The sequence below is a fragment of the Globicephala melas genome, unplaced genomic scaffold, assembly GCF_963455315.2.
Source record: "Globicephala melas unplaced genomic scaffold, mGloMel1.2 SCAFFOLD_75, whole genome shotgun sequence".
Taxonomy (NCBI): domain Eukaryota; kingdom Metazoa; phylum Chordata; class Mammalia; order Artiodactyla; family Delphinidae; genus Globicephala; species Globicephala melas.
The window spans coordinates 829,887-848,601 of record NW_027207251.1 but is presented as its reverse complement, the minus strand read 5'-3'; the positions used below and the strand labels follow the sequence as shown (position 1 = coordinate 848,601).

Sequence of the window (18,715 nt, the reverse complement as noted above, 5' to 3'; positions counted from 1 at the left end):
AATATATAAGAAATTGGAAACATATTATAGGATATTGACAATTAGAATATATCTTGAAGGGTAAAACAAATGAAAAATAAAATGAGTGGGATGTTGGCGAGATAAAGATGAGGAAAAGCACCAAAAGGGAGGGACTGAAACAATGGGTGCTGCGTTGACGTTTAGCACCAGTAGCCACAGAGCCATCCTTTCCTCTAAGGCCAAGGAATATGCAGAAGCTTAGATTAATAAGATTGATACGTTCACAGAATTGTGACACCATCGGAGGGAGTTTTCCACATTGACTTCAACAAGATTCCAGAGACATTTCACTCAAAGAAACCTGCAATTGACATTATCCCAGTTCTGGATGAAGTTCACAGTCACATGTCTTGAAAGTCACTGATTCCTAAAAACATGCAGGACATTCTGGTTCAGGCTGCCCACTTTCCCCAAATGTTCAGAGGTGATGGTCGAGGGTGACAGTACTGAGAAAAGGCAGCTGTGTGTATCAAAAGCTCAAACCTGTTTGACATCAAATCCAATGTTCTTCTGGGCTGACTTGGCATATGCCTTTCAGGTGCATCACAGAGATGGGCACACTCTGAATACAGAGTGACTTTCATGGCAAAGGAGCATCACATGAGGGGTGGTATGAAATAACCTGCACAGTCCACAACAGAATGTTAATTCTGAGCTGACTGGCAATTAAAAAATGTGTACTTGGGAATTCATAAATATCCCTGCTCCCCACTACTTTCAGTTAAATCTACAGACTTAGCACAAGACAGGCAATTTACATGTTCCGCCACTTATCAGCAGTGACTACAGGCAAAGTATTCCCCAATACAAACCTCACTGTTCTCATGTGGAAAATACCTTAATAACCTCTCAAGAGAGTTGAGTGATTAAATGAGCTGACATGACATGTTTGAACATAACAAAACCCAATAAATAAAAGCTACAGGTGAATTAGTCATTAAAAAGTCAGAGAGCCTTGATGCAATGTCCACAATTTTGTGTGAGTGAACAGACTGTATATACAACTTGGGGTCCGCAGTTGCTGCCTACCTAACCTCCACACAGACCATGCATTCATCACCAGATATGAGGACAGACGGGCTCAACTTTTCAAGCCAGCGGTCCCGGGGTTGCCAAACTGTAAGATGATCCCCAACTGACCTTTCCTGTGGGTTGAGGTCCCTCTTTCCCTCCTCGTTTCCTGGGACCTCACCACTTTGACTATCATGGTCTCTCCTGTAGCTTCCTCCTGTCTTCCCTGCTCAGAGACTAATCGGAGACTCTCGATGGTTCAGGCCCCTCCAGGGCTTCACATATGGCCACAGTTTTCTAAGTGTTCCTCTACCTACTATATCCTACTCAATGCACCAATTAAGGAAAAAATGCTTTCTGTATAGTGCTTCCAGTTTCTGAACAAAGGTTCCTAAACAGGGGGAAAATGGCTGGTTTGGAACAAGAATGAAAGGGCATATTTTGTTGTGACTTTTTAGAGTTCTCAAAATAGTCAATTGTATTCTCAGAAAACAGATTAAAAATTGGAAAAACAAAGAAAAAAAGCAAACTTGGCTCCACTGTCCTCTCTGGGCCAGTCCTACTGAAGGGCTTCTTCTCTTTCTCCTGCCCCCTCAGCCCAGAACAGCCCTCTAGCTACCATCTCTGACCCTGGATGTATAGATCTCACCTGTCCACACACCTCCTCCCCTTCCAGACCTTGAACTTCTGCTCTTGCTCATCCTTCCACTTGTGTCCATCACATGACAGAGCTCACTGCATCGCAGACTCGCTTATGGAGTGAGTCACACCCCCGTCAAACCCATGGCTGAGCAGAGGGAAATACAACCTCTCATGTGCCCACTTTACCATCACAGCCTTCATGGAGTCTGGAGCACGTCGGTATAAATGTTGGAAAGGAGATGGTTGCTGTATTAGCCCTTCCCTACTCCACAATACTCACAGAGGTGCCAGATGACAGGACTAGTGCTCAGAGCCTTGACTCGCACCAGGATACACTTAGAGCACTCAGTCCAAGTGGTGACACCTTTTTATCCACCAGAAAGAGAGTTACCAAAGCAGGAGAAAGAGCAAGTCCCCACTCACCTGGAGACACATTGCCAAGAACTCAGCTGCTAGTATTCTCTCTCAGAGACACTGTTTACTCTAAGCAGGAAAATCCAAGGAAAGAGAAGAAAGCCATGAGACTTGAATCCTATCTAGAGTTTTCAGACCTAAGACTCATGAACCCATAAATCTTTACCTGGGAGTGAACAACCACCCCACCTACAAATGTGAACTGGCCTATGAGAAAAGAGGAGTAATCTTGTTTCCCACGGTCAAACTAAGAAGGCTTTGGCTACTGCTTCTCATAAGGGAAATATTAGTGTCCCAAATTTATTTATTAGGAAATAAAAATCAAAGAGTTTTTAAAGGTAATTAACCCATGATATTCCAAGTTATTAGTCAGTTTCCTCCCTCACCCCAAATGCTAGGAGAACCTCCAGTGCACTGACCCCACTCTCCTAACATGTGTGCCAATCGTCTTCATTTTTATTCCAAATTAATCAAATCAAGTAATTTCAACATATAGTTATGAAGACCAACAATTTCCATATTCCTCTTTCCATATTCCTTCCAAATTCATCACAGTTGCTGGTCAAGATTCCAATCTTGGAGGGCTCCAAGTACCTGCTTCTTCCATGACTGAATCTAACTAGGATATTAAATCTGGTAGGGTTCACAAATCTCCCAACATCTTTCAAATATCGCTGGCCATTGTACTATATCTAGATGATTAAGTCTTATTCTATGCCTCACAAATATTTCAGACCTTCTCCATATCTTTTGACTTTTAATCGTTCTCAGTACTTTCGCCACTTTCCACAAAAGGGACCACCTTCTACTAGACACATTAATCAGATAATTTGAGGAAATTCTTCAGCTCACTGTCACAAAATCTACAAATATTCCTCACGGTTTATTCCCAAGCCCATAGTAAGAATTGAAGAATCATCTCTTCCTTGGCCAAGCTCAATTTCTCCAATTGTATTTTTTTCTCTCCTGCCTCCCTGGAAACTTCATGTAATTGATTATAATTTAATTATTATTTACCTTGGTATTAAAATACAAATGCTATAAAACCCTAAAAATATCTTCCTTGAATGTTTGATATCATCAAACAACACCAGTCCTTATATAAAGCCACACAAAACCCACAGCCTGATGGGCTGTTTGTAGGTTAAACATATTTATATAAAGACTAATCCTCCAGCTGCAATTCTCTTCCCAGAACTGGCCACAATTCACAAAACAGTGAGACCTCCGGTCAAGGCATCAAGACTGCTTTTGGAGGTTTTTAGAATATTAGCAAATTAAAGGAATCTCTTATACTTTCCTTACATGTATCTAAGTGGTTAACGTGTCGAGAAGGAAAAGTTTGTGTTAGGGAAGTTGTTCCTTGATTAGATTTATCCTGACTGGCCTCCAGATTAAAGGAGTTCTTTATGATTATAAAATATATGAGGTTATCAGATCTATTAACAGGAGCCCACAGACAATTTTATGCCTGATTCTATAGAAAGAGACTAAAACTTTGAACTCAGGAGTGTGGTTGTTGCATACTTAAGTAAAGACACAAACACAGTTTTCCCACACATTTTGTTTCTGGTGATTACTAAATAAAATTTTCCCCAGGACGAATCAAAGTCATTTATTATTCAAAGAATTATTAATTTAAAGATAGTTATTTAATTTGATTAAAGAACATTGGTCACAGGCCATCTGAGAGTAGATTAGGTTACTGTGTACATGGAATTTCTGTGCATTTACAATCCTTATGTAATGGTCAAGAGAAACTTGCTTTATGACTCTACGGTTTACTTTTCTGCAATTGGTGCAGAGAGGAAAACAGGAAAAAAAGAAAAGAAAAAATAAAGATGAGTAGAGATATCGCGAAATATTACGTGTGTTGCCTGTACGTTCTATTCAAGACAACAGAGAGAGGAGAGTTACTTAGCTAGTAATTTAAAGAAGGAATCTCTGAGGCACTGACATTTAACATGAAAGTGAAGCAGTATAAGTGTAGCTGGAACTATATATGTGTATATCAGGGAGGAGATGAACAGAGACGAGAGCGCTCATTGTAGAGATAAAATCGATGCTTGGTTCTGTTTGTGTGGTTCTGGGACGTTGTGTCAATGACTGAGCCCCAAATAATTAGTGGAGCCGCTATCTGAAACTGCAGAAGAGAGGAGTAATAGTTTCTATTTGGGGAGGAAGTCCTGGCTTCTGTCTGATATACATTTCATTGTAGGTGTCTGCTTCCCATGCAATTATGGATGAGACCTCATAAATGAAATCTAGCATTCGTTTTTACGCATTATTATCATAGTGGTAACAGCCATAGACTGAATAATTATAACAGTTTTCGAAGATGATGTATATAGTAAAAAGAGAGAAGAGGGCTACAATGGAGTCTTGAGATGTTGAAATAGTATTGTTTGAGGAGAACCGTGCACAGTACACTGGCAGGAACTGACTAGTTTAAAGGCAGTGGGGAGTTTGTGATGTCAGAGGACCTTGGAAATATAAATTTCCTGACGGAGGTCATAGTCCAATTCTGCTTGGGTTCAAGTAAAATACTGAGAAACATTCATTGGATTTAATCACGGAGAGATAACTATAATGTTATAAAGGTTTATGTATACGTAAGTCAACAGTAACAGGGAGATCAACCCTAGTAAATCAAACTGTGGGAGGGGCGCCCAGAGATTGTCACTAATCCTGTACTGCTCTTTCAGTTTACTTTGGAAAGAGGAAATTCATTGGGCAGGAAGTAGAGATAAATTGGTTCAGAGATTTTGTTTCAAGAATGAAGAAACTGAGGGGCTTCCCTGGTGGCTCAGTGGTTGAGAGTCCGCCTGCTGATGCAGGGGACACAGGTTCGTGCCCCGGTCCGAGAAGATCCCACGTGCCGCGGAGCGGCTGGGCCCGTGAGCCATGGCCCCTGAGCCTGCGCATCCGGAGCCTGTGCTCCGCAACGGGAGAGGCCACAGCAGTTAGAGGCCCGTGTACCGCAAAAAAAAAAAAAAAAAAAAAAAAAAAAAAGAATGAAGAAACTGAAAAAGATGAAAGGGAATGGACTGGGAAGAGATGGGTGTTAGCTGGTAGAAGAGCTTCAGTTTACAATTAATAATAAAATATCCTCCAGAGAGCAGGAGGGAAGGGGATACATTTGAGAAAAATGGGCTTATCCAGGAGTAGAAATGACTTTCAATTTAAACAGGAGCGGCATCGCCAATGGGTGAAGATTCAGGAATAGGTGTTGACTTCATGACAGTGAGCTGACACGTTTCTTCGATATTCTACCTCATCTGCATGGTAGGAGGTGAGCACACTGTTGAAAGTGAGGGAAGGTGAGAATTTCAGGGATTCAAAAAAACAAGGGGAACATTCGAAGTGCGTGCAAAGCATGGGAGAATGGTTTATGATCACGTCCTGGTCGGATGCAGATATTTATAAAACTCATTGGGAGATACGTATGATAGATGCAGCCACAGGAAGCGGAGTCTTTTTGTCATCTCTGATTGGGGTCTTGATCATCAGCTGTGCTGAGAGGTCAGAGGGACCTGAGAATTGTTCCATAAAACTCAGGAGACATGGGAATGATCGGGAGGCTGGGTCAATGCACTGGAGGATTCCTGTGTTGGGAGAACCTAAGCACGGTAGTCATTGTGTGAACAGACTGGAGGGGAAGTGTTATGATAACAGGGAGGATTCCAACCACTGATTTGATAGGCGACATATCCAGGTGAAATTTGAATCTGGGATCCACACCTCAACACCAGCATATTTAGGAATTTGAGATTCAGAAACAGCCTGAGCTACGTTTGAATTCTAGCTCTGTCATTTTCTAGCTGCATGATCTTCTCACATAAGCAAAATTTCAGAACCTAGCTTATGTTACTTGTTAAAAGGTAACTAATCTATAAGTAACAGGGTTGTACTAAAGATAAATGAGCAAACGTAGGTAAATCTCAATCACAGGGTCTCAAAAGGAATGTTTTCTCTTTTCAGGATCTCAGGATCAAAGGGTTGTGATCCACCCCTCTTCCTGACACATTATCAGTATTTGTCTATGCAGTAGTTAATGATTAACATTGACTTGGGTAGCACTTGACAGTTGACACATACTTTCCTATAGAAAAATTATGAAGTGAAGAATGTTTCTCCCCATGACATTTAGTAGGACAGAACTCCACCTACTCTTTCGCTAATGTATCTGAAGGTGTCGACTAAATTTCACCCCAAATTAAACTTCACTCTATACTTGATGAGCGTGTCTGCCATGTGTGGATTGTGGTACCCAACAGTGGGCTTATGATGTACGTACTCCTGCTGCTTTCCTGTGCAAGGGGTTTTTAGCCCTGATTTGTGTGACAAGACCTTCCAACAAGACATGAGTCCCTGGATTGTTTTCCCCACCATGAAGTAGATCCAAAGTGGCCTGGCCACATGGTCCAAGGCCATGGAGGGCAGCAATAGGGTTGAGGCCCTCATGTTGCCTGATTCCCACATGGGGAGGAACCAAGGTGACTGAGGGCAAGGGCATCCGGGGTGTGGGGAGAGGGCACAGCAGGGAGGGTGGGGCCTCTGAAACACTGGGGCGGGTGTTGGAGAAAAAATCCAGGTGCGTTTGATCAAGAATTATTTCATGAAACATTTGAGAGTGGTGTTCTTTCTGTGGAGTCAACATTCCCCAACTGATCATTATGCGGGTTTCCTGCAGTTTGGTGTAACTCCTAGGAACCGAACATTAATGAAATAACTCTGAAAAAGTAGCTCTAATAAAAGTACAACACCCAAGGATTTTCACGTTTTATGTGTAAATGAAAATATTACTGTCTTGATTATGTGCAGTAGCCTACACTGCCTTATTGTTGACCCTGGAGAGAGGGGGTTCACCATATCTACACATGCCTGGGGGTTAGGTGGTAGAGCTCATTCCCAGGTGAGTGGCTGGGGATCATGCCTGGAATGCCTAACAATGCTTTAAATGCCTGGATTCTCTTGGTTGCTTTCCCTTTCCTCATCTTTACCTGCTCAGTTTTTCATCTGACCCTGCATAAGTATGCAGAGGCGGACAAGTGTTGGCTGAGTTCCTTACAATGAAACAACAGGTGAGAAGAGACTTATTTTTATTCTTGAATTGGTCCCTCTTTTGCCAAATGGTCAGGTTTCTCGTTTTGGCCTGGATCTTCTAAGTACACCCATGAAATACTAATGCCAGTTATGTTCACCACCCTGTTAGGGAGACTGATGTGGAAATAATCTCCTTCTGTCATTCACACCCACTTGTTCCAGACTCCATTAATGCTGTGACTTCACAGAACACATGGGAGAGATTTTCACTAAAAACAATAAATACAGCCCTTAGGCTCAGTAAAGAAAAATTCCCTAATTACCATGTGAATGACTACAACAGCCTTAGGTGTGTGGTGAACACAGGTGATAGTAATGAGAGAAACAAGTTTGCAGACCTGGGGTGGGGGTGGGGGGTGGGGGGTGGAGCAGATATGAGAGGTGCTGGGGTGGAGGTGGATGCTGGACAATAAAGAGTAATGAGGAATTGTTTACTATTTCTAATTTTTAAAATATTGAACTTTTTACAGACTATATTTGAACATTTTTAAGTCTACAAAAGAAGACAAATAAAATTTCCTTCCTTCACAATAACTCAATTATCCTATGTGTACTTTTCTTTTTAAAGAGTTTCCTATTTATTATTATTTATTTTTGGCTGTGTTGGGTCTTTGTTGCTGAGCACGGGCTTTCTCTACTTGCTGCGAGCGGGGGCTACTCTTCGTTGAGGGGCACGGATTCCTCATTGCCATGTCTTCTCTTATTGGTGAGCACGGGCTCCAGGGGCGCATGCTCAGTAGTTGTGGCTCACGGGCTTGGCCGTTGAGTACGGAATACCTGCCGATATGTGTGTGTGCGTGTGTGTTTCTTTTTTCTTGGTGCCACAGCTGGACTTGCTGATTGAGCCTGCGTGTTTTAAGAAAGCAATGGCCATGTTGCGCTAACAATACAGTGGACCTTCCGTCGCTCTTGTGTCTTTGGGAGTTGAGTGCACACAAAATTTGTATGATGGATCCAGGCGCGAACTTCCAGTTGTCCTCTTGGCTCATACCTGCTATGTCAGGGGAATGTTCTTCCCTTGGGAAATCAGCTCAAAGCTTTTGGAGAGAAAGGCTGCACAGGTGTAGGTTGGGACCAGCAACCTTTGGCATGGACGACTGGGCAAACCAAGTGAATTGCTAAGGGTTCCTGATATGAGGAAAGAGGCTGAGGACATAGGGAGGCCAGGCCTGCAGAGTGAAAGTTCTTCTTGCCTGTAGGTAGCTCTGGGTGTGGGTGGAGGAGAGACATTGAGGGGCTGAGATGCCAGCTGCCTGTCCCAGGACTGCAGAAGGAGGGGGCAGAAAAGCACGAAGTGTGGCTCATGTTTGTTTCTGACACACTCATCCTTCTGGTTCTTGAGTCCAGGCTGTAAGGAGGAATTTACTCTTGTTTTGCAAAGTTGCTTTACCTATTCCAATCCTCTACTTTTCCATTTACTCTTTTCAAAAGATATATATAAACTCCCTATTTTCATTAAACAGCTGGTCATCAACATTTTTTCCAAGTCAATACCTATACATCCAGCTCATTTAAAAAAAAATCAATAAACCAAAGCACAAAGTGATATTACTGTATTGTCTGAGTGTACTTGAAATTTACTTACCTGGTCCCTCTCATTGGCTGTTTTCTAAATGTTCTGTTCTTAAGTAATACTGATATCAATATTCTTAGTACACATGTATTTGCACAAATGTTCCCACCTACCCACTTCTTGTCATTTGACTTTGCTTGTGGAATATGTAAAGATCAATTAGGTGGTCAAGTTATCAATCGTTTCCTTTATGGCTTCTGGGCCCTGCTTTTGATGTTTTAGTAACATCTCCACTCTGCAATTACAGAATAAAATGTCGTCCGTGTTTTCTATTGGTACGTTCATGGTTTCAGCTTACAGTTCACGCAGTCCATCCCCCTGCAGAATTTTCCTTGTTTACAGCGGCCGGCGGCCCAGGAATAGCGTGAAGAGCGCGTCTCCTTCGCGGCAGCCTCCCGGCACCATCCTCCCAGCTCCTCGTCTCCCGTCTGCTGCCGGGGTCGCGCCGTGTCGTGCCGAGCCGGGCGCTAGCTCCGAGGCGGACTCCCCGAGACGAGCTCGGGCGTTTGGGCGGCCGGCACTGCACCCTCGCCGTTCGGCGATCGGGATCCGGCCCGGGGACGTTCGAGCCGGTGGTCGGGCGCCACCTGGTGGCCGCTTTTATATCGTCCCTTGTCTCCGGAGCTTCGGCGATCTTCGCGAGGGCTGACATTCGGACGCCGGGCGCGAGGCAGCGTTCCGGAAGCCCGTCTATGTGTGTGGCGACTGTCCCGGTGGTCCCGGGGCATGGGCTCCTCCTGCGTTCGCTGGAGATTGGGTGTGTAGGTTTACGAGGTTGTGATCGTTGCCTCGCTCCCTAGTGTGGTGTGAGGGCTGCCTAGCTTGGTCGACCAGCAACCGCCTCTGCTCCTCCAGCCACGAGAACTAAGCGGACTCGACCCTACCTGGGCCGCCCGCCGCGTTGTGTAGGGAAAGGTTCTTGCGAGCCCTCCGGAGCGCCTGAGGCTCGATGGTACGTCCTTCTGAGTCACTTTAGGAGCGTTCATTTTCTACCACTTCGGTCCACGAGCGTCCCAGTCCGGACGTGGGGAACGCACCGGGCACGGGCGTTGAGGCCGCTGGAGAGCCCGATGTGCATGTTGGCTGGCGCGCTTGGGTCCCGGTCTCCGGGGCATGGGCGCATGCTTCTTTCGCGGGATTTGGACTGGCAGACATGCCTATTGTGAGGCCGGCGCTGCGCTCCCTTAAAGTCGTTGAGTGGTGGGTCTGGGCGGTTCGACCGGCACTCCCTTGTGTCCCTTGCGCGTGAAACGCCCACATTGAAACACGTGGTTAAGAGGGGGTATCCATCCCCGGAGTCGTCCGTGTGGCCCGGTGGTCGTACTTCCGCTTGCCAAGTGTCGCCTGAGAGGTTCTAAGTCTCCTACGGACGTGGACGCCGCCAAGTTTCCGCCGGCCTTCTCTCTCGATCCTCTTCGCCCTTATTCCCAAATTTGTTTTTCTCCGCAGTGGGTAGGGCCCGAATGACGTAACGAGGAGGCACTGGAAGTGCGACCCCGGCCTTCACGTCCTCCTTCCCACGGGACCGCGACGCCCCGTCCAATAGGACGCCCGGTGCTGCTTCTTGGCCGCCTTGGGAAAACGGTGCGTCCCGGTCCCGTCGCCGTGGTGGAGCTCCTCCCATGCGGCTACTTTCTCCGAAATCCGCGAAAAGCGGTCATGCGGCTCCGCAGACGGTATTCCCCTGCAGGCCGAAGTGCGTCTAAGGGGGAGCGCCCGGCGTCCCCACTTCTGCTGGCTTCGTCGGCGAAGCACTTGTGTGGACCAGGTCTCTCACCACAGGTGACAGCAAGGACAGTCGCGGGCGAGAGGGGAGGGCTCTCCAGGCGCAGCCACGGTTCCGCTTGTGGCTTGGTGGTCGGAGAAGCCTAACAAATGGGGAAATGGGGAGCTGCCTGGGGCGTCTGGTGATGGTCGTGAGAAGGCAAGAGGCGATGCGCGGTCCTGGGTGGGCGCGGTTGTCAGAGGCTCCTCGTGAGAATCTCGTACCGGAATGGCCTCTGAACGCGCGTGTGGACGAGGAGACAACCCGTGGAGAGAAGTGGTACCTGTGGTGGGCCAGAGGGGATGAGTTCGGACGGGTGGAAGCTCACCTTCTCTTCCGTGCCATGCAGATCTATCCCGGTGGTTTTTCCTCCATTTGGTTGTTACCTGGCGTCCGCTGCTGCAAGGACGACTAGATGACCATACAGCGTTGTCGTGGCAAGAAACAATTTCAGTGACTTGAGAATTTGTTCTGAGATCCACTAGTGTAGACACTGGCGAAGTGAGAAATTCTGAGATCTACAGAATTGAAAATTACTATTGTCGTTACTCAACAACATTGTAATTACCATTGTTTGTAATTAGTGATAAAACTGAGTAAAGTTGAGTCACACAGTAGCTGATTAATTGGAGATGATCAAATAGGGGTTTTCAGTATTTCTAAATCCTGCTCAATGGGCAGAGGGCAAGGTGGAGACAGCAGGTATGTGCCAGGTAAGGCTGTGACGGGTGTGAGAATAAAGAGAGGTGCTGAGCAGATTATGGAGGGTTTCTGAATGGTACAAGAGGCTGGAAAGCATTCTTAAAGATATGTGGGGGGACAGATCTGGTAAGTTGCAGTTTACAGAAAGAGAAAGGCTCATTGCTAGTCTCCACAGAAGGATTCAGCAACAGAGTATCTTATCAAATGCTCTGTTAAAAACACTGCAGGTTATAAATCCTTTAGAAACATACCCTGCACATTTGCTAGCAGCAGAATTATGCATTGCTGCATTGTTTGTAATATAAACAGATTATTGAATATCAGCGTGCATCCCACGTGGATTGGCAAAGTGCATTATAGTACGTCATCCATTCAGTGCACTGTCATGCAGGAAACGATGTCTTGATAGAGGATAATTTGCAAGATACTGTCAAATGAATAAAAGCAAGATATAACAGCACCGTGCCTAGTGTTCTACTATTTGTGTTTTTAATTAGGGTGCCAAGGAGAAATGTATATTCATATTTGCTTGTATGCACATAAAGACACTCTGGAAGTTTGCAGTGGGAAACCAGATACATGGCTACCTGTGGAGGGCAGGGGCTCCTGGGCAAAGAGGGGGAGGCGGTGCAGGGCACAATGTAATGCAATTTTCAGGACCTTCAACCATGTACATGTATTACAACCTCTCTAGAAAGCCAAGAAATTGAATTTTTTAAACCTCCAAGGATTAAAATGCATTTACTATTTCTACCGAGTACATGTCAAGTTTGTTTCACCATGGAGCTATGCCTTCTCTAAAATGTCTACTCAAGCCTTCCATGGTGATTTTGACTATTTTCCCTTACTTTGGTAGCAGACAAAGAAAACCAGGGGAATCAACGGTTGTGTAGTTCATCAGCCCCTGCAGTGGCTCCCCTGCGTTTTTCTTTCAAATACTTTATACACTGTGTTTTTTGGTGCTATATTTGCAAGAAAGAGGATAGAGGAGAAATAAAGCTGTATTAGGGTTTTGCTAGGGTTGCCAGAACAAGATAGTGCAAACTGGGAGGCTTAATTTTCTCACAGCTCTGGAAGCTTTGAGTTCGAGATCAAGGTGTCTACAGGTTCAGTTTCTTCTGAGGCCTCTCTCCCTTGCTCGCAGGTGGCTGCATTCTTGCTGCATCCTCAGATGGACATAACTCTATGAGCTGAGTGTGCATGGCTGTGTCCTAATCTTCTCATAGGGGCATAGCTCTGGATTAGGGCTCACCAATATGACCCACTTTAACTTCATCACCTCTCCTAAGGCCCTATTCCCAAATACAGTCACATTCTGAGGTACAAGCGTCTCGACTTCAATATGTGAACTTATAGGGTTTCAGTTCAGACCTTAAGGGAAGCTGCTCCCCGCTGGTTGAAGCAGAAATCTCAGAGGAGAGAGGAGTCTTCCCACATGGCCTAGAACTTCTTGACACAGCCAAGTCATGACCCATAAGCCTGATTCCGTGGTTTTGCATGTCTCTGTGACAGAGAGTGGAGGTCAGGGAATGAATAAGGAATTATGTCCTCAGTACATTGTCACTAAATATTTCTGCCTTTTGGAGGCCAGGTGTTCACAAAAGTAAAGAAGTTATGTTTTGCTCAGCAAGTTCTCGGCCTTGGAAGTACACAAGGCACTGAGGAATCAGCCTAAGTGTCTCCCATATCCTGATCAGGCCATGGACACAGGAGCAGGAGACAGCCATTAGAGACCATAACGTTGCTGGGAAGCAGGTGCATCACCAGTTTAGCTCAATCAGATCTGTGTTCTAGGTGCTGAGCTTGAGGAAGGCGTCAGTCCTGGGACACTGTGGACATGATGCAGAAAAATTACCTTAAACCCTGAGTCCTACTTAAATAGAAAAACTGTGAGATGTTAATTCTTATTGCCTCCACTGAGCTATAAACTTGGTGAAGGTGGTTATGTTATACGTTTCACCTCTTAGTCTCCAGAAAATTCCACATGCTGGAATCCTGGAGACTCTCAATAAATATTTGTTACTTTAATGAGTGGTGTGTGAGAGAGCTACCTGATTTTTCTTGAAGACTCTTGTCCTATGATAATTTACAAAATCCAGAACACTTGGGAGATATGTTCTCCCTTAAGTATCTGATGGATACTGTGGACCCTCCACCTAGTAATGCACATGCACAGACACAAACACATTGCTGCAGTCGGCCTCAAGTGTTCTATTTCCCTCTTTTCAAGCTCATAGACCAACCCTTTAGCCTTCTATATATATGGGCTTTATACTCGTTTTGTGTGTGTGGGTGTGTGCATACATCAAGAAAGAAAAATTTAATGGATTTGAAGGGAGAGAACACATCATGTAGCTCCTGCCCTCTCTCAAGCCAATCCGACAGCAGATAAACTTAGGACATAGGCATTCTCCACGGGGACCATCTCTTTTCCCCAGGTCTTTATTTTTCTTTATTTTTTAACATCTTTATTGGAGTATAATTGCTTTACACTGGTGTGTTAATTTCTGCTTTATAACAAAGTGAATCAGTTCTATAGCCTGGTCCTCATTGATTAGCACCATTCTCATTGGAGGAAGAATGGAACTCGGGAGGGGGACCAAGTCCCTCTGACTTCCCTGGCTCAGGGTGCAGAGGGTGGGAAGGGTGCCCCAGCCCCTGCCCCTGCCCCTGCCTCTGTTTACTCCCTGAAAAGTAAGGGCCACAGCCTCAGCTGCAGAAGCAGAAGAGCCACTCCTCTTCTCTTTGCTTAGTGTTCTCATGCAATATCTCTTCCAATATTTTCACTTTCAGCATATGAATGTCCTTACTTCTGAGTGAGTCTCTTGTAGACAACATACAGTTGGACCTTTTATGTCTATCTTGTCCATCTTTGTTTTTTTTAATGTTATTAAATATTCACCTATATTTTAGTATGAAACATAATTTTATTTCTTTATATTTAAATCTTTAAGACCTACATAATTTATCTTAGTATCCAAATTGGTTTAAAAACAGCCAGCCCTGACTCTGTATATTAAATAATTCAACCATTTTACACTTACTTAAAACGACATCCCTATCACATATTAAATTTTTGTTTTTCCTTTTCCTCCTATGTCATAAGAATGTCCAGAGGAACTGAATTTAGTTGACTTCTTTAACTGTATAGGATACCTAGTCATATTATATGAGAAGGCCATAGCAGGAGAGAAATATAATTCTAATTCTACACACTAGTATGTATTCTAGACTGACTAGTCTCTTTCACTGACCATCAGACTATTTCTACTTGGCTTTGTATTTCCAGTGAAGTTACACTTTCATATCCGCATGGATAGCATGGCTTAAAATGCCCTGTACATCCTCAATATACCTGTAAATTCATTTATCGACATCATTCGGTGCCTACTGTGTACCAGGCACCAAGCTAAGGAGTGAACCAGACAAATACAACTCTTCCCACAATGTGGCACGAATATTATCTGGTAGAAGACAATCCTTAAATATTCACACCAATAATCCATCACAGCTGTGTTTGGTGCTACAAAGTATACCCTTTGCAGCTGAGAAGTCTCGTTTCCAGATCTGTTCACTTCTGCATACTTTGAGTGCACAGCCGATTTCCAATTCCCAATGAAAAATACCAGAAGGAACTTGGAGAATTATCTTCAGCGTATTTACAAGATGTTATAAGCTAATGAGAGGAGTAGGAAAAAATAATTAAAACAAACCCCTAAAATATTAGGCAACCAAGTCTCAGAAGCTCAATGCACTTGGAGACAGTCCTTTAAATTCTCAGGTCTATATCCTGAGCAAAGCCAGGCCCATGGCAGATGAGGTCCCAAACAAGTTAAATAAGATCAAGAATGTGGCAGAAAGGCAACTCCAATGCAGGATCATTTTGGCTTTTGAAAGGGAAAACCTGTTACTACCATTTTATGTACTGTGACCTGTTTTCCTGGGGTGTCCCTATTCTCTACAATTAATAGGTTTCAAAACTGTGGGCAACTGGAAGGAATAATTTTAATAGCTGAAACAAAAAATTCCTTTATGAGAAAAGAAAACCAAAAAAACCACAAAATTTTCCAACAAGCAAATTTTACATGCATTGAGAGGCTACAGAGTCACTGACAGTGATTAAACCACAGAACACCAGTTTTCCAGCTCAAACTGGAAAGGATTTGTTTTTTTTAATTAAAGTAGATATGTCTGAGCGCATCTAAATATAAGTAATTCTTTTCTTTGTGAAAAATTTTTCCCTCGAGGTGGGATAGGGAGGGTGGAAGGGAGACGCAAGAGGGAGGGGACATGGGCACACATGTATACATATAGCTGATTCACTCTGTTACAGACCAGAAACCAACACAACATTGTGAAGAAACTATACTCCAATAAAGATGTTTTAAAAAAAATAACTTCTCCCTCAATGAACCCATTTTGATGGTAACAAATAAATATGACTTTATAATAACCTAAAAAGAAACCCAACCTAAGTTTTTGTTTGTTTTGTTTTGTCAGTACGCGGGCCTCTCACTGCTGTGGCCTCTCCTGTTGTGGAGCACAGGCTCCGGATGCGCAGGCTCAGCGGCCATGGCTCACGGGCCCAGCCGCTCTGTGCATATGGGATCCTCCTGGACCGGAGCATGAACCTGTGTCCCCTGCATTGGCAGGCGGACTCTCAACCACTGCACCACCAGGGAAGCCCCAAGAGGCCTATTTAAAACAAAAACAAATGGGTAACTTGTATTTTTACTTTAAAATAAGTTTGAGATTTCTGAAGTCTATGCTGATGAAAGAGGATGCCAACAAATTCACTCATCACCATACATAAAGTTAAGGTTTCTAAACTAAATCTCTTTAGTGTGAGATCAAAAACAGTCTACTCTTAGAAGATTCACCAAATACTATCTCTTCCAACTCTTTAAAAGCTAGCTTCTGTTTCTCCAAGAAGCAAAATACATTCATTTTTGCAAACAAACACTATAGGTATCTGAAATGCAAAATAACCAGCAAGCCACATTCTTTTCCACAGAATTAGCGGGAACTATCACCTGTTTCTCAGATTGTTTATGTCCCTGTTTTCTTTTTTTTCACTGGCAGGACGGTCCAGAACCTCTATTTTGCCTTTTCCATCTTCTGAATGAGGAAGCTTAATTGTATCGATGGTGACTTCACCTTCAGAAGAGGTGCTATCATCTTCATCCTCAAATTCTGAACTGTCCTCTGAACTGTCTTGTGAATTCTCTTGTGAACTGTCATCTTCTTTTGAATCAGACTGATTCATCTCAAACAAGGTCATATCCATTTGCGTAACTTTTCCAAGTGTGTCAATATTTTCAATATTGAAATGACCAGGTGGTGCAGCTGCCATTTCTTTCCTTAGCTTTTCATTTGCCTGAGCCATCTGTGGGAGAAAGCTCTGTACTTGGTCCAATAGGGGACTCCTCTCTATCCTAACTGTTTGAAGAGTGGAATTCTTTCTGGAATTACACTTGGAGTTGATGAGCAACCTGTCCCATATACCTCTGCGGCCGCCCCTGCCCTCCATCAGCAGCTCTCTGGACACCAAGACCCTGGAGCTGTCCCGGGAAAACGATGAACAGCTCGCATCGGGCTGGGATTTGCCGTGGGCCTCCCTGCTGCTCGCCCGTCTTTAGAGCAGCCCCTCCAGGCCCAGATGCCGGAAAAAGGCTGGGGACATCTTTGTTTTTTAACTGATGAGTTTAAGCCATATATATATATATATATATATATATATATATATATATATATATATATAAATTACTGATATGGAATGACATTTACTTGCCAATTTGTTTTCTGTAATGTCATATAGCTTTTCTGTCCCACATTTTCTCACATACTGACATCCTTTTTTCTTACTTTTTGTACTCATTTTCAAAATTAATTTCTTTGGCTGTGCCAGGTCTTAGTTGTGGCATGGGGGACCTTTGACCTTCTTTGCAGCATGCGAACTCTTAGTTGTGGCACGTGGGATCTAGTTCCCTGACCAGGGATTGAGCCCAGGCCCTCTGCATTGAGAGCGTGGAGTCTTCGCCACTGGACCACCAGGGAAGTCCACTGACTTGACTTACTTTTAATTTCCTTCTGTGTATATTCTATAGATAATCAATTTGTGGATACCATGGAGGTTACATATAAAATCCTATCAAACTAACTTAAACTGATATCAACATAATTTTAATCACACACAAAATCTCTATTACATCTCCAATTACATTACACATTAATTACATGTTATTAATGTCACAAATCACATATTTACACATTAATTACATGTTAGTAATGTCACAAGTCACATATGTATACATTGTTTTCTGTTAATGTAGATGTACGAATTCGTTATTTGGGGATGCTATAACAAAATGCCACAGCTTGGGTAGCTTATAAACAGAAGTTTATTTCTCATGGTTCTGGAGGCTGAAGTGTGAGATCAAGGTGGTTAGGTAAAGGTCTTTTTCTGAGTCATAGACTTTTCATTATATCATCACCTGGAGGAAGGGACTAGAGAGCTCTCTGAGGTCTCTTTTAAAAGCACACAAGAGACTTCCCTCGTAGGCCAGTGGTTAAGAATCCGTCTTCCAATGCAGGGGACATGAGTTCGATCTTTGGTCAGAGAACTAAGATCACACATGCCAAAGGGCAACTAAGCCCATGCACCACAACTATTGAGCCTGTATGCTGGCTCTACAGCCTGTCTGCCACAACTAGAGAGCCTGTGTGCTGCAACTACCGAGCCCCCATATCACAGCTAGATATGAAGCCTGTGCGCCACAACAAAGATCCCACGTGCTGCAACTAAGAGCGAATGTAGCCAGATAAGTAAATAAATACATATTTTATAGTAAATAAAAGCACACACATTATATTCATGGTGGCTCTGTCCTCATAACCTAAGCACCCCCCAAAGACCCTACATCCTAATACCAACACATTTGGAGGTTGTATTTCTGACATATGAATTTTGGGAGAAACAGTCACGCAATAGCAATACATTTATAATTATTTTAATATTTTGGTTTAAAAAAATATCCTAGAATAATAAAAAGTGTAGCTACAAGTCAAAATTATAGTGTTTTCTCTATTTGTCCATTTATTTACCTTTATAAGAGACATATATATTTTCATATGGCCTCAAGTTACTGGTGTCCTTTCATTTGAACTTGAAGTACTCCCTTTAGCATTTCTTGAAGGATAGATATTATGGTACTGAACTCCTTCAGCTTTTGTCTGAGACTGTCTCTCATGTTCCTCATTTTTGAAGAATAATATTGTAAGATATAGAATTGTTGGTAGGTAGTTTCCACCATACTTTAAGCATATCATTTCACTCTCTTCTGGCCTGCAAAATTTCTGATGAGAAAGCAACTGATAATCTTACTGACAATCACAATTAAGTGGATCATAATAATTGTCACATATAAATTTGTTTATATATATTTCTTAATGTTAACCTATTTACAAAAGTACTTATTGTT

General features: G+C 43.4%; 1 pseudogene; it reads right to left on the bottom strand.

Moving 5' to 3' along the window:
* Positions 1-16,263: 16,263 nt before the first annotated feature.
* Positions 16,264-16,779, bottom strand: LOC132595316 (NOP protein chaperone 1 pseudogene; annotated as a pseudogene).
* Between the last annotated feature and the right edge of the window lie 1,936 nt (positions 16,780-18,715).